This window comes from Mus musculus, chromosome 19, assembly GCF_000001635.26.
Source record: "Mus musculus strain C57BL/6J chromosome 19, GRCm38.p6 C57BL/6J".
Taxonomy (NCBI): domain Eukaryota; kingdom Metazoa; phylum Chordata; class Mammalia; order Rodentia; family Muridae; genus Mus; species Mus musculus.
Window position 1 is genome coordinate 7,927,794 of NC_000085.6, and position 15,197 is coordinate 7,942,990.

Here is a 15,197-nt window from a genome sequence, read left to right on the forward strand (position 1 = left end):
CCAGTGCTTTGCCTGCCAGTCTGTTGCCAGGCTCCTTTCTATGATTAAAGTGGACTTATGCTCTCCCCTGTAAGCAAGCTCTAAATTAAAAGTTTTCTTTGTTATGGGGTCTCCTCACAGAGATAGAAAATTAACTAAGCCAAAAATTGGTAGCAGAGTGTGGTATGTTTCTATGACAGGCATGACTAACCAAATTTTAGGAAAAATATTAAAAACTTGGGCACTTTGGACTAGAAAAGTGGTTCAACATTGCAACTGGGGCATAATATCTCCTCCTATTTAAGCTTGGAAGACACTCATGCTGACATCAATGTAGAATATGAAGTCTCAGCACAAGAGGTTTCCAATGGAAACAATATTAGCAACTGGGATAGTGACCATTCTTGTGATATTTTGCAGAGAAGGTTCCTGCCTCCTGCCCTTGTCGTAGAAATCTGTCTGAAGGTAAATTGAAAAGTTTTAGACTATCTTCATTGATGGAGATTTCAAGACCGCCTAATTTTGATCTATTTTATAATTGTTATGGAATATAGTGCTGTCAGGCCAAGCCATGGTGGACCCCTGAAAACATTTGCCAAGCCACAGATCTTTTGCATAATAGGATTATTGGTAGAGGACAGTTGAGTGAGGACATGGGGAAGGGATAGAGGCAGATAAGTAGATGTATGGACAGACAGACAGACAGACAGACAGACAGCAATGAGAGAGCCATGAGGGCAGTGAGGATAACACAGGGAGAACAGAGAGAGGGAATGCAGAGAGATCAAGCTAGTGTGGCTGGTGGTAGTTTAATCTGCAGCACACCTGATACACCTGATATACCTGGCACACTTGTGGCATGGGCAGGTGATGGCATAAGCTGTTGCTGGGTCCCTGAGAGCAGACCACTGGAATTGCCTGTATGCTAACCATGATTATTATTGATCATTCTTGTAAAGTTCTAAAGTGAAAATGCAAGCAAAAAGAGATACAGAGCATGCAGTTTGAGTACAAAAAGAGCATTAGAAAAATCTAATATTGCAGCCAAATCTTGTTCTCAAAGATAGAAGAAGATTAAAGCTAGGCCTGATTCAAGATGGAATAGAGTGGTACCTTTGGGGCAAGAATCCCCACTCCACAAGTTTCTAGATTGCTGAAATTGCCAGGACCCAGGAAGGCTGGAATGTTAGTCAAAGGCTGGGAGGAGATTCAGGCAACTGAGCATTATCAAAAGCATCTGGTTCAATAATCCAGATGAAGAAATGGTGAGCAATCATATCAGCTTGATTGGTTCACGTGAACTCTGAGCAAATCCAACAACCCTTGATACAGCTAATAAGCCGCCTCCCTTCTGTTTCAGACCTGTTTCCACGCCTTCAAAAACCAAGAAGTTGGGTGGGTAGGGGAGCAGGGTGGGGGGAGAGTACAGGGAACTTTTGGGGTATCATTTGAAATGTATATAAAAAAATCTAAATATCTAAATTTATAAATAAATAAATAAATAAATAAATAAATAAATATGAAAACCCAAACTGCCACCTCAGTTTCTCCTTCTTACCAGGATACTCCAGCGCCTACTAGCTCCACCTTACCAGAGCCCTCCCATCCCCGTGTGCCAGCTGCAGGTTGCTCCAATCATCTTGCATTGGCACTAACCTTCACCTCTCCTATTACTCGCTCTAGGGCCACAGCCAAACCCCCAAGTTGTTCCTCTCCAGGAACACCTGATCCAGGATTGGGCCTTCCTCTGAGGGAAGTGTTTGGGGTAGATGATCTTGTCAGAGTACATGTTCCATTCTCACTGAGTGAACTTTCTCAAATAAAAATCAGACTGTATTTCTATACCTCTGACTCCTCTGCCTTTATTAAAGGGTTCTAGTATATTACTCAATCTCTTTTTTTATTTTTAATTTTTTATTAGATTTTTTTCATTTACATTTCAAATGCTATTCCCCTTCCTAGTTTCCTCTCCAAAATTTCCCTATACCCTCCCCCTGCCCTGCTCCCCAACCCACCCACTCCAGCTTCCTGGCCCTGGCATTCCCCTGTACTGGGGCATATAATCTTTGCAAGACCAAGGGCCTCTCCTCCCATTGATGGCCAACTAGGTCATCCTCTGCTACATATGCAACTAGAGACACAAGCTCTGGGGGGGTACTGGTTAGTTCATATTGTTCTTCCTATAGGGTTGCAGACCCCTTTAGCTCCTTGGGAACTTTCTCTAGCTCCTCCATTGTGGGCCCTGTGTTCCATCCAATAGATGACTGTGAGCATCCACTTCTGTATTTGCCCCAAATAATCCTATTTAAAAATGGGGTACAGAGCTAAACAAAGAATTCTCAACTGAGGAATACCGAAAGGCTGAGAAGCACCTGGAAAAATGTTCAACATCCTTAATCATCAGGGAAATGCAAATCAAAACAACCCTGAGATTCCACCTCACACAAGTCAGAATGGCTAAGATCAAAAATTCGTGTGACACCAGATACATTACTCAATCTTATACCTTGATCTTACATGATATACATATGATCCTTACTAATAATTTACTTCCTGATGAATGCTAGAAAGTTTGGGAACAGGCAAAAATACATGCAGACAAAATTCTTCAAACAGATAAAACATATCCAATCGGATCTGAGGCAGTACCGGACAAAGATCCTTGATGGAATTATAATTCCATAGGTGGTATTTTAGCAAGAGATAGATTCACAATCTGCCTTTTGGCTGGTCTCTATGAGGCAGCCTTAAAACCAGTAAGTTTTGAAAAACTCCAAGAGGTTATCCAGGACAAACAGGAAAACCTATCCCAATTTTTAGAATGCCTTACAAAGGCTTTATTATAATACACTAATCTGGACTCTGAAGACTCAGAAGGTAAACAACTTATGATGACCTACTTTTATTCCCAGAGCTACCCCAACATAAAAGCTAAACTTAGGCAGTTGGAGAACTGCCCTAACTCCATAGGCAAAAGTTTTTGTGCTGGCCTTCAAGGTGTACCATGAGAGAGATGAGAAAGCCCACAAACAAAAATGTCACACGCTTGCAAAGGCTTCCCAACCAGTCCAAGCTATTGCCTTGGACTTCAGGTCTTCTAAGGCTCAGAGACCACCAGGACCCTGCTATAGATGTGGTCAACAAGGTCACTGGGCAAGGGCTTGCCCTACCCTCTGCAAGCAAAGGGGGACATATCCTAGGTGTCATTAGGAGGGACATTGTACTGTCAATTGCCTTCATGCCATGCAAGAGAGAGGGGCATCACTCCCAGGTAACCCTCTAGCTGGTCTCCTAGGCTTGACTATGGACGACTGAAGAGGCCCAAGCTATGTCAACCTGACCATGGCCATCACTAGCAGGGAGACTCAGGTAGCCATCATGGTATGTGGACAGCCAGTCTCCTTCTTCTTGCTCACTGAGGCCACTTATTTGGTAGTTTTGGGAACCCACTTCCTCTCACATTTTCCTTTTGTCGAGGTAGGAGGACAGTCTTACCTTCCTCACCAGACCCCACCACTTAATTGCATTTTTAGGGGTGTACCTCTCACCCATTCCTTTTTGGTAGTGCCAACATGTCCTGTCCCCTTATTGAGAAGGGATATTTTAGCTAAGTTGGGAGACTCTATTTCCTTTGCTTTCCCCATTCGCCTAAACTCAACCTTGACAGCAGTCACTCTGCTCCTTCTTCTAGCCAGTTAACCTAATAGCACTAACATGTTGTTTCCTTTACCAGTTTCTCATGTGGACTCCGAAGTTTGGGACATCCCTCTGTTGCTCAACATCATTTTCCTGTTGTCATCCAGTTATTGGACTCTAGCAGGTACATCACCTAAGCTCAATACCCCACCTCCTCTCTCTCCAGATCCTCAGGGGACTTAAGCCTATCATTTCTGACCTTAAGGAAAAAACTCATTTGTCCCACATCTTCCCCTCCTTTAACATCCCTATAATAGCAGTTAAGAAACCTAATGGTACCTATCACCTGGTTCAAGACCTCAGGCACATTAATTCTGCAGTGGTTCCCCTCTATCCTGTTGTGGTGTAACCCTATACTTTTCTTTTCACTATACCCTCAGGGACTTCCCATTTCTCAGTCATGGATCTCAAGGATATATTTTTCTCTATTCCTCTAGATGCCCAGTCACAGAACAAATTAACCTTTACCTGGACAGATCCTGAAACCCACTTCTCTACCCAACTTACCTGGACTGTTCTACCTCAGGAATTCAGGGACAGCCCCCACTTATTTGACCAGGCCCCAGCTTCTGACTTACTCTATCTCTCCCTAAATCTAAGACTGTGCTTTACTTAGATGATATCCTTCTCTACAACCCTTCTCTAGATATTAGCCAAGCTGACAACTCTGCTCTTCTAAATTTCCTTTGTAGTCCAGGTTACAGGATCTCACCTTCTAAAGTCCAACTCTCCACTCCTCAGGTTATGTATGTGGGACTAACAATTACCCCAACCCACAAAGCTATTACCTTATATAGAAAATATCTGATTTGGTCTCTAACTGTTCCTTCTACAAAAGAAGAGATTTTATCATTCCTAGGAATAATTAGTTTTTTCCTTCCTGGGTTCCTTCCTTTTCCCTCCTTTCCTGCCTTTTATATGAAGCAGCAAACCTTTTCTCAAACCTGTTACCAAGGCCATTCAAAGGTTCCAACAGGCTCTTCTTATGGCCCCAGCCTTACAACTCCATGATCTGCCTCATCCTTTTTCCTTTTATGTCACTGAAAAAGAGAGATTTTCCCTTGGAGTCTTAGGTCACCAACTGGAACCCTCTTTTGCACCTGTAACATATTTGTCAAAAAATGATCTAAACATCCAGGGATGGGCACATTGTATCTGGACCTTAGTACCCCAGACCCTCTGGGTCCCTTTGTCTGCATGGAAGGGGTCTCTGGGTGCAGATGGGCAAGGAGTTGGCAAATGACAAACCAATACGTGAGATTGTGTAGAATCTGAATGTAATTTGTCAAATTGAGCATCAAACTTTTTATACAGAAGAAAATAGGGAAGTTAGGTGACACATCAGCAAGGTACAAATGAGGTTACCGGATGCTTAATGACTCTTACACAAAACAGAGGAATGTAAACACAAAAAATGGCAGGAACTGGGCAATAAAACAACTGAGACAAAGTCAGCCCTGTCTAAGTCAGCTATAGTCTTAGAAGCCAGGTGTGAGGTCTTTACAATCCTAGGGCAAGGGCTTTCACACCCAAGTCATGGCTCTAATTAGGGAGTTCTGCTCTAGCTAACCATCTCATGAATAATGCAATACTCTAAAACCACAGCCCGATCTACTTCCTAAACCATTGTAAATTCCTGTATATGGGAGCAACTAGGCTTTTATTCTAAGTGATAGTGTAATACCAGAGGCAATTTTGAATGTCACTGCATAGGCAACATTGAATTCCAAGCCCATGGTCAGCTCAAAGATTTTCTAGGACATCGGAACACTGTTGAAGTCTTATCTGTGTCAGAATTCAATTTTAAAAGGCACTTATAATAAGATAATACTAAAAGAGAGCACGTGGATCCATATACCAGTCTAACTCAGGAAAGGGTATGAGTATATGGGTTAATGAGAATGCCAAAACTCCAGGAGGTGAGTTTCTGTGAAACTCTTTTTTTTTAATTTTTTAAATTAGGTATTTTCCTCTTTTACATTTTCAATGCTATCCCAAAGGTCCCCCATATCACCCCCCCCAATCCCCTACCCATCCACTCCCACTTTTTGGCCCTGGCGTTCCCCTGTACTGGGGCATCTAAAGTTGGCAAGTCCAATGGGCCTCTCTTTGCAGTGATGGCCAACTAGGCCATCTTTAGATGCATATGCAGCTAGAGACAAGAGCTCCGGGGTACTGGTTAGTTCATATTGTTGTTCCACCTATAGGGTTGCAGTTCCATTTAGCTCCTTGGGTAACATCTCTAGCTCCTCCATTGGGGGCCATGTGACCCATCCAATAGCTGACTGTGATCATCCACTTAAGTATTTGCTAGGCCCCGGCATAGTCTCACAAGAGAGAGCTATATCTGGGTCCTTTCAGCAAAATTTTGCTAGTGTGTGCAATGGTGTCAGCGTTTGGAAGCTGATTATGGGATGGATCCCTGCACATGGCAATCACTAGATGGTCCATCTTTTTGTCACAGCTCCAAATTTTGTCTCTGTAGCTCCTTCCATGGGTGTTTTGTTCCCATTTCTAGGAAGGGGTAAAGTGTCCACACTTTGGTCTTCCTTCTTCTTGAATTTCATGCATTTAGCAACAAGTTGTATCTTATATCTTGGGTATCCTAATTTCTGGGCTAATATCAACTTATCAGTGAGTACATATTGTGTGAGTTCCTTTGTTATTGGGTTACCTCACTCAGGATGATGCCCTCCAGGTCCATCCATTTGCCTAGGAATTTCATAAATTCATTTTTTAAATAGCGGAGTAGTATTCCATTGTGTAGATGCACCACATTTTCTGTATCCATTCCTCTGTTGAGGGGCATCTGGGTTCTTTCCAGCTTCTGGCTATTATAAATAAGGCTGCTATGAACATAGTGGAGCATGTGTCCTTCTTACCGGTTGGGATATCTTCTGGATATATGCCCAGGAGAGGTATTGCTGGATCCTCCGTTAGTACTATGTCCAATTTTCTGAGGAACCGCCAAACTGATTTCCAGAGTGGTTGTAGAAGCTTGCAATCCCACCAACAATGGAGGAGTATTCCCCTTTCTCCACATCCTCGCCAGCATCTGCTGTCACCTGAGTTTTTGATCTTAGCCATTCTGACTGGAGTGAAGTGGAATCTCAGGGTTGTTTTGATTTGCATTTCCCTGATGATTAAGGATGTTGAACATTTTTTCAGGTGCTTCTCAGCCATTCGGTATTCCTCAGGTGAGAATTCTTTGTTCAGCTCTGAGCCCCATTTTTTAATGGGGTTATTTGATTTTCTGGAGTCTACCTTCTTGAGTTTTTTATATATATTGGATATTAGTCCCCTATCCGATTTGGGATAGTTAAAGATCCTTTCCCAATCTGTTGGTGGCCTTTTTGTCTTATTGACGGTGTCTTTTGCTTTGCAGAAGCTTTGCAATTTTATAAGGTCCCATTTATTGATTCTCGATCTTACAGCACAAGCCATTGCTCTTCTATTCAGGAATTTTTCCCCTATACCCATATCTTCGAGGCTTTTCCCTACTTTCTTCTCTATAAGTTTCAGTGTCTCTTGTTTTATGTGGAGTTCCTTAATCCACTTAGATTTGACCTTAGTACAAGGAGCTAGAAATGGATCAATTCGCATTCTTCTACATGATAACTGCCAGTTGTGCCAGCACCATTTGTTGAAAATGCTGTCTTTTTTCCACTGGATGGTTTTAGCTCCCTTGTCAAAGATCAAGTGACCATAGGTGTGTGGGTTCATCTCTGGGTCTTCAATTCTGTTCCATTGGTCTATTTGTCTGTCACTATACCAGTACCATGCAGTTTTTATCACAATTGCTCTGCAGTACAATTTTAGGTCTGGCATGGTGATTCCCCCAGAGGTTCTTTTATCCTTGAGAAGAGGTTTTGCTATCCTAGGTTTTTTGTTATTCCAGATGAATCTGCCGATTGCCCTTTCTAATTCGTTGAAGAATTGAGTTGGAATTTTTGATGGGGAATGCATTGAATCTGTAGATTGCTTTTGGCAAGATAGCCATTGTTACAATGTTGATCCTGCCAATCCATGAGCATGGGAGATCTTTCCATCTTCTGAGATCGTCTTTAATTTCTTTCTTTAGAGAGTTGAAGTTCTTATCATACATATCTTTCACTTCCTTAGTTAGAGTCATGCCAAGGTATTTTATATTATTTGTGACTATTGAGAAGGGTGTTGTTTCCCTAATTTCTTTCTCAGCCTGTTTATCTTTTGTGTAGAGAAAGGCCATTGACTTGTTTGAGTTAATTTTATATCTGGCTACTTCATTGAAGATGTTTATCAGGCTTAGGAGTTCTCTGGTGGAATTTTTAGGGTCACTTATATATACTATCATATCTGCAAAAAGTGATATTTTAACTTCTTCCTTTCCAATTTGTATCCCCTTGATCTCCTTTTGTTGTCTAATTGCTCTAGCTAGGACTTCAAGTACAATGTTGAATAGGTAGGGCGAGAGTGGACAGCCTTGTCTAGTCCCTAATTTTAGTGGGATTGCTTCCAGGTTCTCACCATTTACTTTGATGTTGGGTATTGGTTTGCTGTAGATTGTTTTTATCATGTTCAGGAATGGACCTTTAATTCCTGATCTTTCCAAGACTTTTATCATGAATGGGTGTTGGATTTTGTCAAATGCTTTCTCAGCATCTAACGAGATGATCATGTCTTTTTTTTTCTTTGAGTTTGTTTATATACTGGATTACGGTGATGGATTTCTGTATATTGAACCATCCCTGCATCCCTGGGATGAAACCTACTTGGTCAGGATGGATGATTGTTTTGATGTGTTCTTGGATTCGGTCAGCAAGAACTTTATTGAGGATTTTTGCATCGATATTCATAAGGGAAGTTGGTCTTAAGTTCTCTATCTTTGTTGGGTCTTTTTGTGGTTTAGGTATCAGAGTAATTGTAGGTTCATAGAATGAGTTGGGTAGAGTACCTTTTGTTTCTATTTTGTGGAATAGTTTGTGAAGAACTGGAATTAGGTCTTCTTTGAAGGTCTGGTAGAACTCTGCACTAAACCCATCTGGTCCTGGGCTTTTTTTGGTTGGGAGACTATTAATGACTGCTTCTATTTCTTTAGGGGATATAGGACTGTTTAGATCATTAACCTGATCTTGATTTAGCTTTGGTACCTGGTATCTGTCTAGAAACTTGTCCATTTCATCCAGGTTTTCCAGTTTTGTTGAGTATAGCCTTTTGTAGAAGGATCTGATGGTGTTTTGGATTTCTTCAGGATCTGTTGTTATGTTTCCCTTTTCATTTCTGATTTTGTTAATTAGGATGCTTTCCCTGTGCCCTTTAGTGAGTCTGGCTAAGGGTTTATCTATCTTGTTGATTTTCTCCAAGAACCAGCTCCTTGATTGGTTGATTCTTTGAATAATTCTTCTTGTTTCCACTTGGTTGATTTCGCCCCTGAGTTTGATTATTTCCTGCCTTCTACTCCTCTTGGGTGAATTTGCTTTCTTTTGTTCTAGAGCTTTTAGGTGTGTTGTCAAGCTGCTAATGTGTGCTCTCTCTAGTTTCTTTTTGGAGGCACTCAGAGCTATGAGTTTCCCTCTTAGAAATGTTTTCATTGTGTCCCATAAGTTTGGGTATGTTGTGGCTTCATTTTCATTAAACTCCAAAAAGTTTTTAATTTCCTTCTTTTTCCTTCCTTGACCAAGGTATCATTGAGAAGAGTGTTGTTCAGTTTCCTCATGAATTTTGGCTTTTTATTATTTATTTTGTTATTGAACATCAGCCTTAGTCCATGGTGATCTGATAGGATGCATGGGACAATTTCAATATTTTTTATATGTTGAGGCTTGTGTTGTGACCAATTATTTGGTCAATTTTGGAGAGGGTACCATGAGGTGCTGAGAAGAAGGTATATCCTTTTGTTTTAGGATAAAATGTTCTGTAGATATCTGTTAAGTCCATTTGTTTCATCACTTCTGTTAGTTTCACTGTGTCCCTGTTTAGTTTCTGTTTCCATGATCTGTCCACTGGTGAAAGTGGTGTGTTGATGTCTCCCACTATTATTGTGTGAGGTGCAATGTGTGCTTTGAGCTTTACTAAAGTTTCTTTAATGAATGTGGCTGCCCTTGTATTTGGAGCATAGATATTCAGAATTGAGAGTTCCTCTTGGAGGATTTTACCTTTGATGAGTATAAAGTGCCCCTCCTTGTTTTTTTTTGATTATTTTGGGTTGGAAGTCGATTTTATTAGACATTAGAATGGCTACTTCAGCTTGTTTCTTCATACCATTTGCTTGGGAAATTGTTTTCCAGCCTTTCATTCTGAGGTAGTGTCTATCTTTTTCTCTGAGATGAGTTTCCTGTAAGCAGCAAAATGTTAGGTCTTGTTTGTGTAGCCAGTTTGTTAGTCTATGTCTTTTTATTGGGGAGTTAATTCCATTGATATTAAGAGATATTAAGGAAAAGTAATTGTTGCTTCCTGTTATTTTTGTTGTTAAAGTTGGCATTCTGTTCTTGTGGCTGTCTTCTTTTAGGTTTGTTGAGGGATTACCTTCTTGTTTTTTCTAGGGCGTGGTTCCCGTCCTTGTATTGTTTTTTTTTTTTTTTTCTGTTATTATCTTTTGAAGGGCTGGATTCGTGGAGAGATAATGTGTGAATTTAGTTTTGTCATGGAATACTTTGGTTTTTCCATCTATGGTAATTTACAGTTTAGCTGGGTATAGTAGCATGGGCTGGAGTTTGTGTTCTGTTATTGTCTGTATAACATCTGTCCATGCTCTTCTGGCTTTCATAGTCTCTGGTGAAAAATCTGGTGTAATTCTGATAGGTTTGCCTTTATATGTTACTTGACCTTTTTCCCTTACTGCTTTTAGTATTCTATCTTTATTTAGTGCATTTGTTGTTCTGATTATTATGTGTCGGGAGGAATTTCTTTTCTGGTCCAGTCTATTTGGAGTTCTGTAGGCTTCTTGTATGTTCATGGGCATCTCTTTCTTTAGATTTGGGAAGTTTTCTTCAATAATTTTGTTGAAGATGTTTGCTGGTCCTTTGAGTTGAAAATCTTCATTCTCATCCACTCCTATTATGCGTAGGTTTGGTCTTCTCATTGTGTCCTGGATTTCCTGGATGTTTTGAGTTAGGATTTTTTTGGATTTTGTATTCTCTTTGATTTTTGTGCCGATGTTCTCTATGGAATCCTCTGCATGTGAGATTCTCTCTTCCATCTCTTGTATTCTGTTGCTGATACTGGCATCTATGTTTCCAGATTTCTTTCCTAGGGTTTCTATCTCCAGCGTTGCCTCACTTTGGGTTTTCTTTATTGTGTCTACTTCCCTTTTTAGGTCTAGTATGGTTTTGTTCATTTCCATCACCTGTTTGGTTGTGTTTTCCTGTTTTTCTATAAGAACTTGTAACTCTTTAGCAGTGTTCTCCTGTATTTCTTTAAGTGAGTTATTAAAGTCCTTCTTGATGTCCTCTACCATCATCATGAGATATGCTTTTAAATCTAGGTCTATCTTTTCAGGTGTGTTGGGGTGCCCTGGACTGGGTGAAGTGGGCGTGCTGGGTTCTGATGATGGTGAATGGTCCTGGTTTCTGTTAGTAGGATTCTTACGTTTACCTTTTGCCATCTGGCAATCTCTGGAGTTAGTTGTTATAGTTTTCTCTGTTTAGAGATTGTTCGTCAGGTGATTTTGCTAGTCTCCCACGTCTATCAGCAGACGTGGGAGACTAGCTCTCTCCTCTGAGTTTCAGTGGTCAGAGCAGTCTCTGCAGGCAAGCTCTCCTCTTTCAGGAAAGGATGCACAGTTATCTGGTGTTTGGATCTCCTCCCGGCCGAAAATGAAGGCCCAAAACTGGATCTTGCCCAGAAGCTGTGTTGCTTTGGCCTGTCACAGAAGCTGTTGTTTCAGTAGTCCACACTCTCACCTGTGTACATTACTTTCCGCGGAGTCCTGGAACCAAGGTGGCTCCCGCGGAAGCTGAGGCAGAAGCCTCTCAGGCTGGACGGACAGCTGTGCTCTGACCTGGAAGGTGGCCGGTTTTTGGACCCGAAAATGGCGCCGCCTCAGAAGGTCTGTGGCTCTTGCCTGTCCCAGAAACTGCTGGCCTCTGTATCCCACACCCTCACCCGTGCAGCCTGCCCTCCGCAGAGTCCCAGAACCAAGGTGGCTCCCGCGGAAGCTGAGGCAGAAGCCTCTCGGGCCGGGCGGACAGCTATGCTCTGACCTGGAAGGTGGCCGGTTGTCTCTCTGTGAAACTCTTTGCCTCGTTAGCTATTCCAGGCCTCTGCCAAGAAGACTTTAACGGAGTGTGCGTTGCACCTTAGCAGCCACTGAACTCCTTATTTGAGAGTCAACAAAACTAAGCTTTGGGTCACCTATAAGTGTCTTCTTATAACTTGTCACAGCTCCTAATGTATAAAGGCTTATAGACTATATCTCCCTCCAGGGTTCTTTCTCTTCGGGTAGCTCTAATAGAAGACCCCACACTCACCTTCCAATCATGGCCACCTCTTAATATTTCCAATCTTCTTCCTTGACCAAATACTGACCACTCCCTATCTCACTCCTGTACTGAAACTTACACATACAGGAGGGCACATTGCCTCAGGACATCTTTACCTGGTATACAGATGGCAGCTCCTTTTTACATGAAGTGGCCAGAAGAGCTGCCTATGCCATAGTATCAGAAACCAAGGTGGTGGAGGCAAGGGCCCTTTCTGCTTATAACACCAATCAACAAGCTGAACTAATAGCACTTATTCGTGCGTTTAAACTGGAACAGGGAAAATCCTTCAACATCAACACAGATTCCAAATATGCTTTTCATATCCTCCTGTCCCATGCTGCTATCTGGAAGGAACATGGTTTACTTACCACAAAAGTAGGATCAGTAACTAATGCAAACCAAATTATGGCCATGCTAAAGGCCTCCCATCTCCCCACAGCTATTGGGATTGTTCACTGTAGATCCCACCAGATGGATGACTCTATTGTCTCCAAGGGAAACAACCAAGCTGACAAGGAAACTATAGCTGTGGCCCTTAGGTGACTAGACTTGTCTCATCCACCCCAGGACATTCTTATACTACAACCTACATATCCACTTCACCCCTTGACACCCACCAAACTCTGTCCTACCTTCACCAACTCTTTCTTCCTAATAGCCAAGCATTGTCTTCTTTTTTCAAGACCTACCTACAGCCTACTTCTGAGGACCTAAGCTTTTTAAAATCTATCACCGTTTCTTGCAAAATCTGTCTGATATCAGACTCCAACTCAGGGTATCATAGCACCCTTTTCCAACCCATCAGGCTAGAGGTTCCCTTCCTGGAACTGACTGGCAACTTGACTTTACCTACATGCCCACTGTCAGATGTGCCAAGTACCACTTGGTTTTGGTAGAAACCTTCTCTGGGTGGATAGAGGCATTTCTCACAACTAATAAAAGGGCTCAGATAATCCCTGATCTCCTCCTCCAAGAGATCAATCCCCTGGTTTGGTGTCCCAGCTTCTCTCCAATCAGATAATGGTCCCAAATTTACTTTCCAAGTTTCTCAAATTTTATCTAAGGCCCTAGATATCCCCTGGCATTTTCATATTCCCTACAACCCTCAATCTTCAGATAAGGTAGAAAGAACTAACCACTCTTTAAAAACCACTCGTGTTAAGCTGTCACAAGAACTTCACTTTGATTGGGTAAAACTCCTACCTCTGGTTCTGTTCAGGCTACAAGCTCCCCCCAGTTGACTTCTCCTCATCTCACCCTTTGAACTCATGTATAGACATCCAGTCCTAACTCCTGGTCTTTCACCTAAATGCTCTCCCCTCTTAGACCATCTACTCACCCCATTATTTTGCCACCTCTGTTCTCTCCTATGGAAATTTGCTGACTACCACTTACAGTGGCCATACACTGTCTCCTGTTCACTGCCTGGCAACATTGGAGACAAAGTCCTTCTTTCCCCTCCAGATCATCAGTCTTCACCCCTGTCTCCCAAATGACAGGACCTTTTAAAGGTAATTCTCATAACCCGTACAGCTGCTAAACTTGAGGGACTTGCTCACTGGGTACATCTGTCTCACCTCAAATCTTTCATTCCTGCACCTAAAGATGACTCTTCTTCATACACATCGACCCTAACAGGACCATGCTCTGTTAAATCCCGGAGGACTTTGAGACCACCCATCTTTTCCCCAATCGCAGAAAATGAAACTCCACTCCAGCAGCTGAGCATGACCTCACTGGATTAGACAGGGGTTTCTCAGCCTCACCCTACTGTTCACTTACATCCAGGGTAGCCCTTACATCTGAAGATTTGAAGTCCAAGAAACTCCCACAGATAACAGTGTTTCCAAATAGGGTCAGGAAACTGCTCCATAGCTGGATGACAGGAAATTATCCAAATGCTATCATCCCTATATCTGTTTTCCCATCTGAATATTATGATCTCTATACTTGCTTTCTCTTTGACCAGACAAAAGATCACTGTAGAAAATGGCCAGAGGAATATGGGGGCTTTTTTAATAACTGGAAGGCATGGGTCTACTCCAGCTCTCTTACAGACACCTGTTAGATGCTTTTTCTACAACGTAGATTTCAGTACAGATTATAAAGAGTGATAATGCCTATACCTAAAGCTTTTGTCTATTTTGTAAACTTAAAAAAAAAAGAAAATGTCATGCAAACTTTAGGGGGTCCAGGGAGCCATAATACTTGGATCCACCTCTCACTTATCAAATGGACTCCAGAGAATTTCTGTTCAAGCTACAAGCTCCCCCAAATTGACTTCTCCTCATCTCACCCTTTGAACTCATGTATAGACATCCAGTCCTAACTCCTGGTCTTTTACCTAAATTCTCTCCCCTCTTAGACCATCTACTCACCCCATTACTTTGCCACCTCTGTTCTCTCCTATGGAAATTTGCTAAGCTTCTCCACAGCCTAAGCTTCTCCACAGCCTAAGTTTCTCCACTTGTCTATCCCTGAGAATTTGAATCTTTGTCTGTCTCTGTCTGTCTCTGCCTGCTTGTCTGTCTGTCTGTCTGTCTGTCTGTCTCTCCCATCCCCCCCTCTTGGGCCTCCTCCCCTCCCCAAACTATCAGAATTATAAACTGAAGAACTCCAAAGTTCCTAAACTTTAACTTTGGACCCTAGTCAATATCTGTCTCAGCAGATTTCCACTTGACCAACAGACAGTATCTAGGAATCAACTCTGTAGTACAAATGCTACAAATTGCTTCCAGCTATCCTGCTACAACAAACCTTGGATAGCCTATGAAGCAGAAGCACAAGAAGTTGATCTTTTTTGGTTCCCGGACTCTGCCGAGAATAGTCTGCATAGGTGAGAGTGTGGACTACAGAAGCTAACAGCTTCTGGGACAGATGGGAACCACAGAGCTTCTGAGCCAGCCCCCTTTTCAGGCTCCAGACATCCGGGCACCTTCCCGGCCAGAGGATAGGTGTCCGCCCAGCCTGGGAGGGCTTTGCCTGAGCATCGGTGGCAGACATCTTGGTTCCGGGACTCTGCCGAGAGTAGTCTGCACAGGTGAGAGTGTGGACTACAGA

At 42.3% G+C, this 15,197-nt stretch overlaps 1 protein-coding gene across 5 annotated transcripts in view; it reads right to left on the reverse strand.

Annotated features, from left to right (window-relative positions):
- Slc22a27 (solute carrier family 22, member 27) overlaps positions 1-15,197 on the reverse strand; it is a 102,130-nt gene that overhangs the window by 63,406 nt on the left and 23,527 nt on the right. The gene's annotated exons all lie outside the window — the stretch shown is intronic.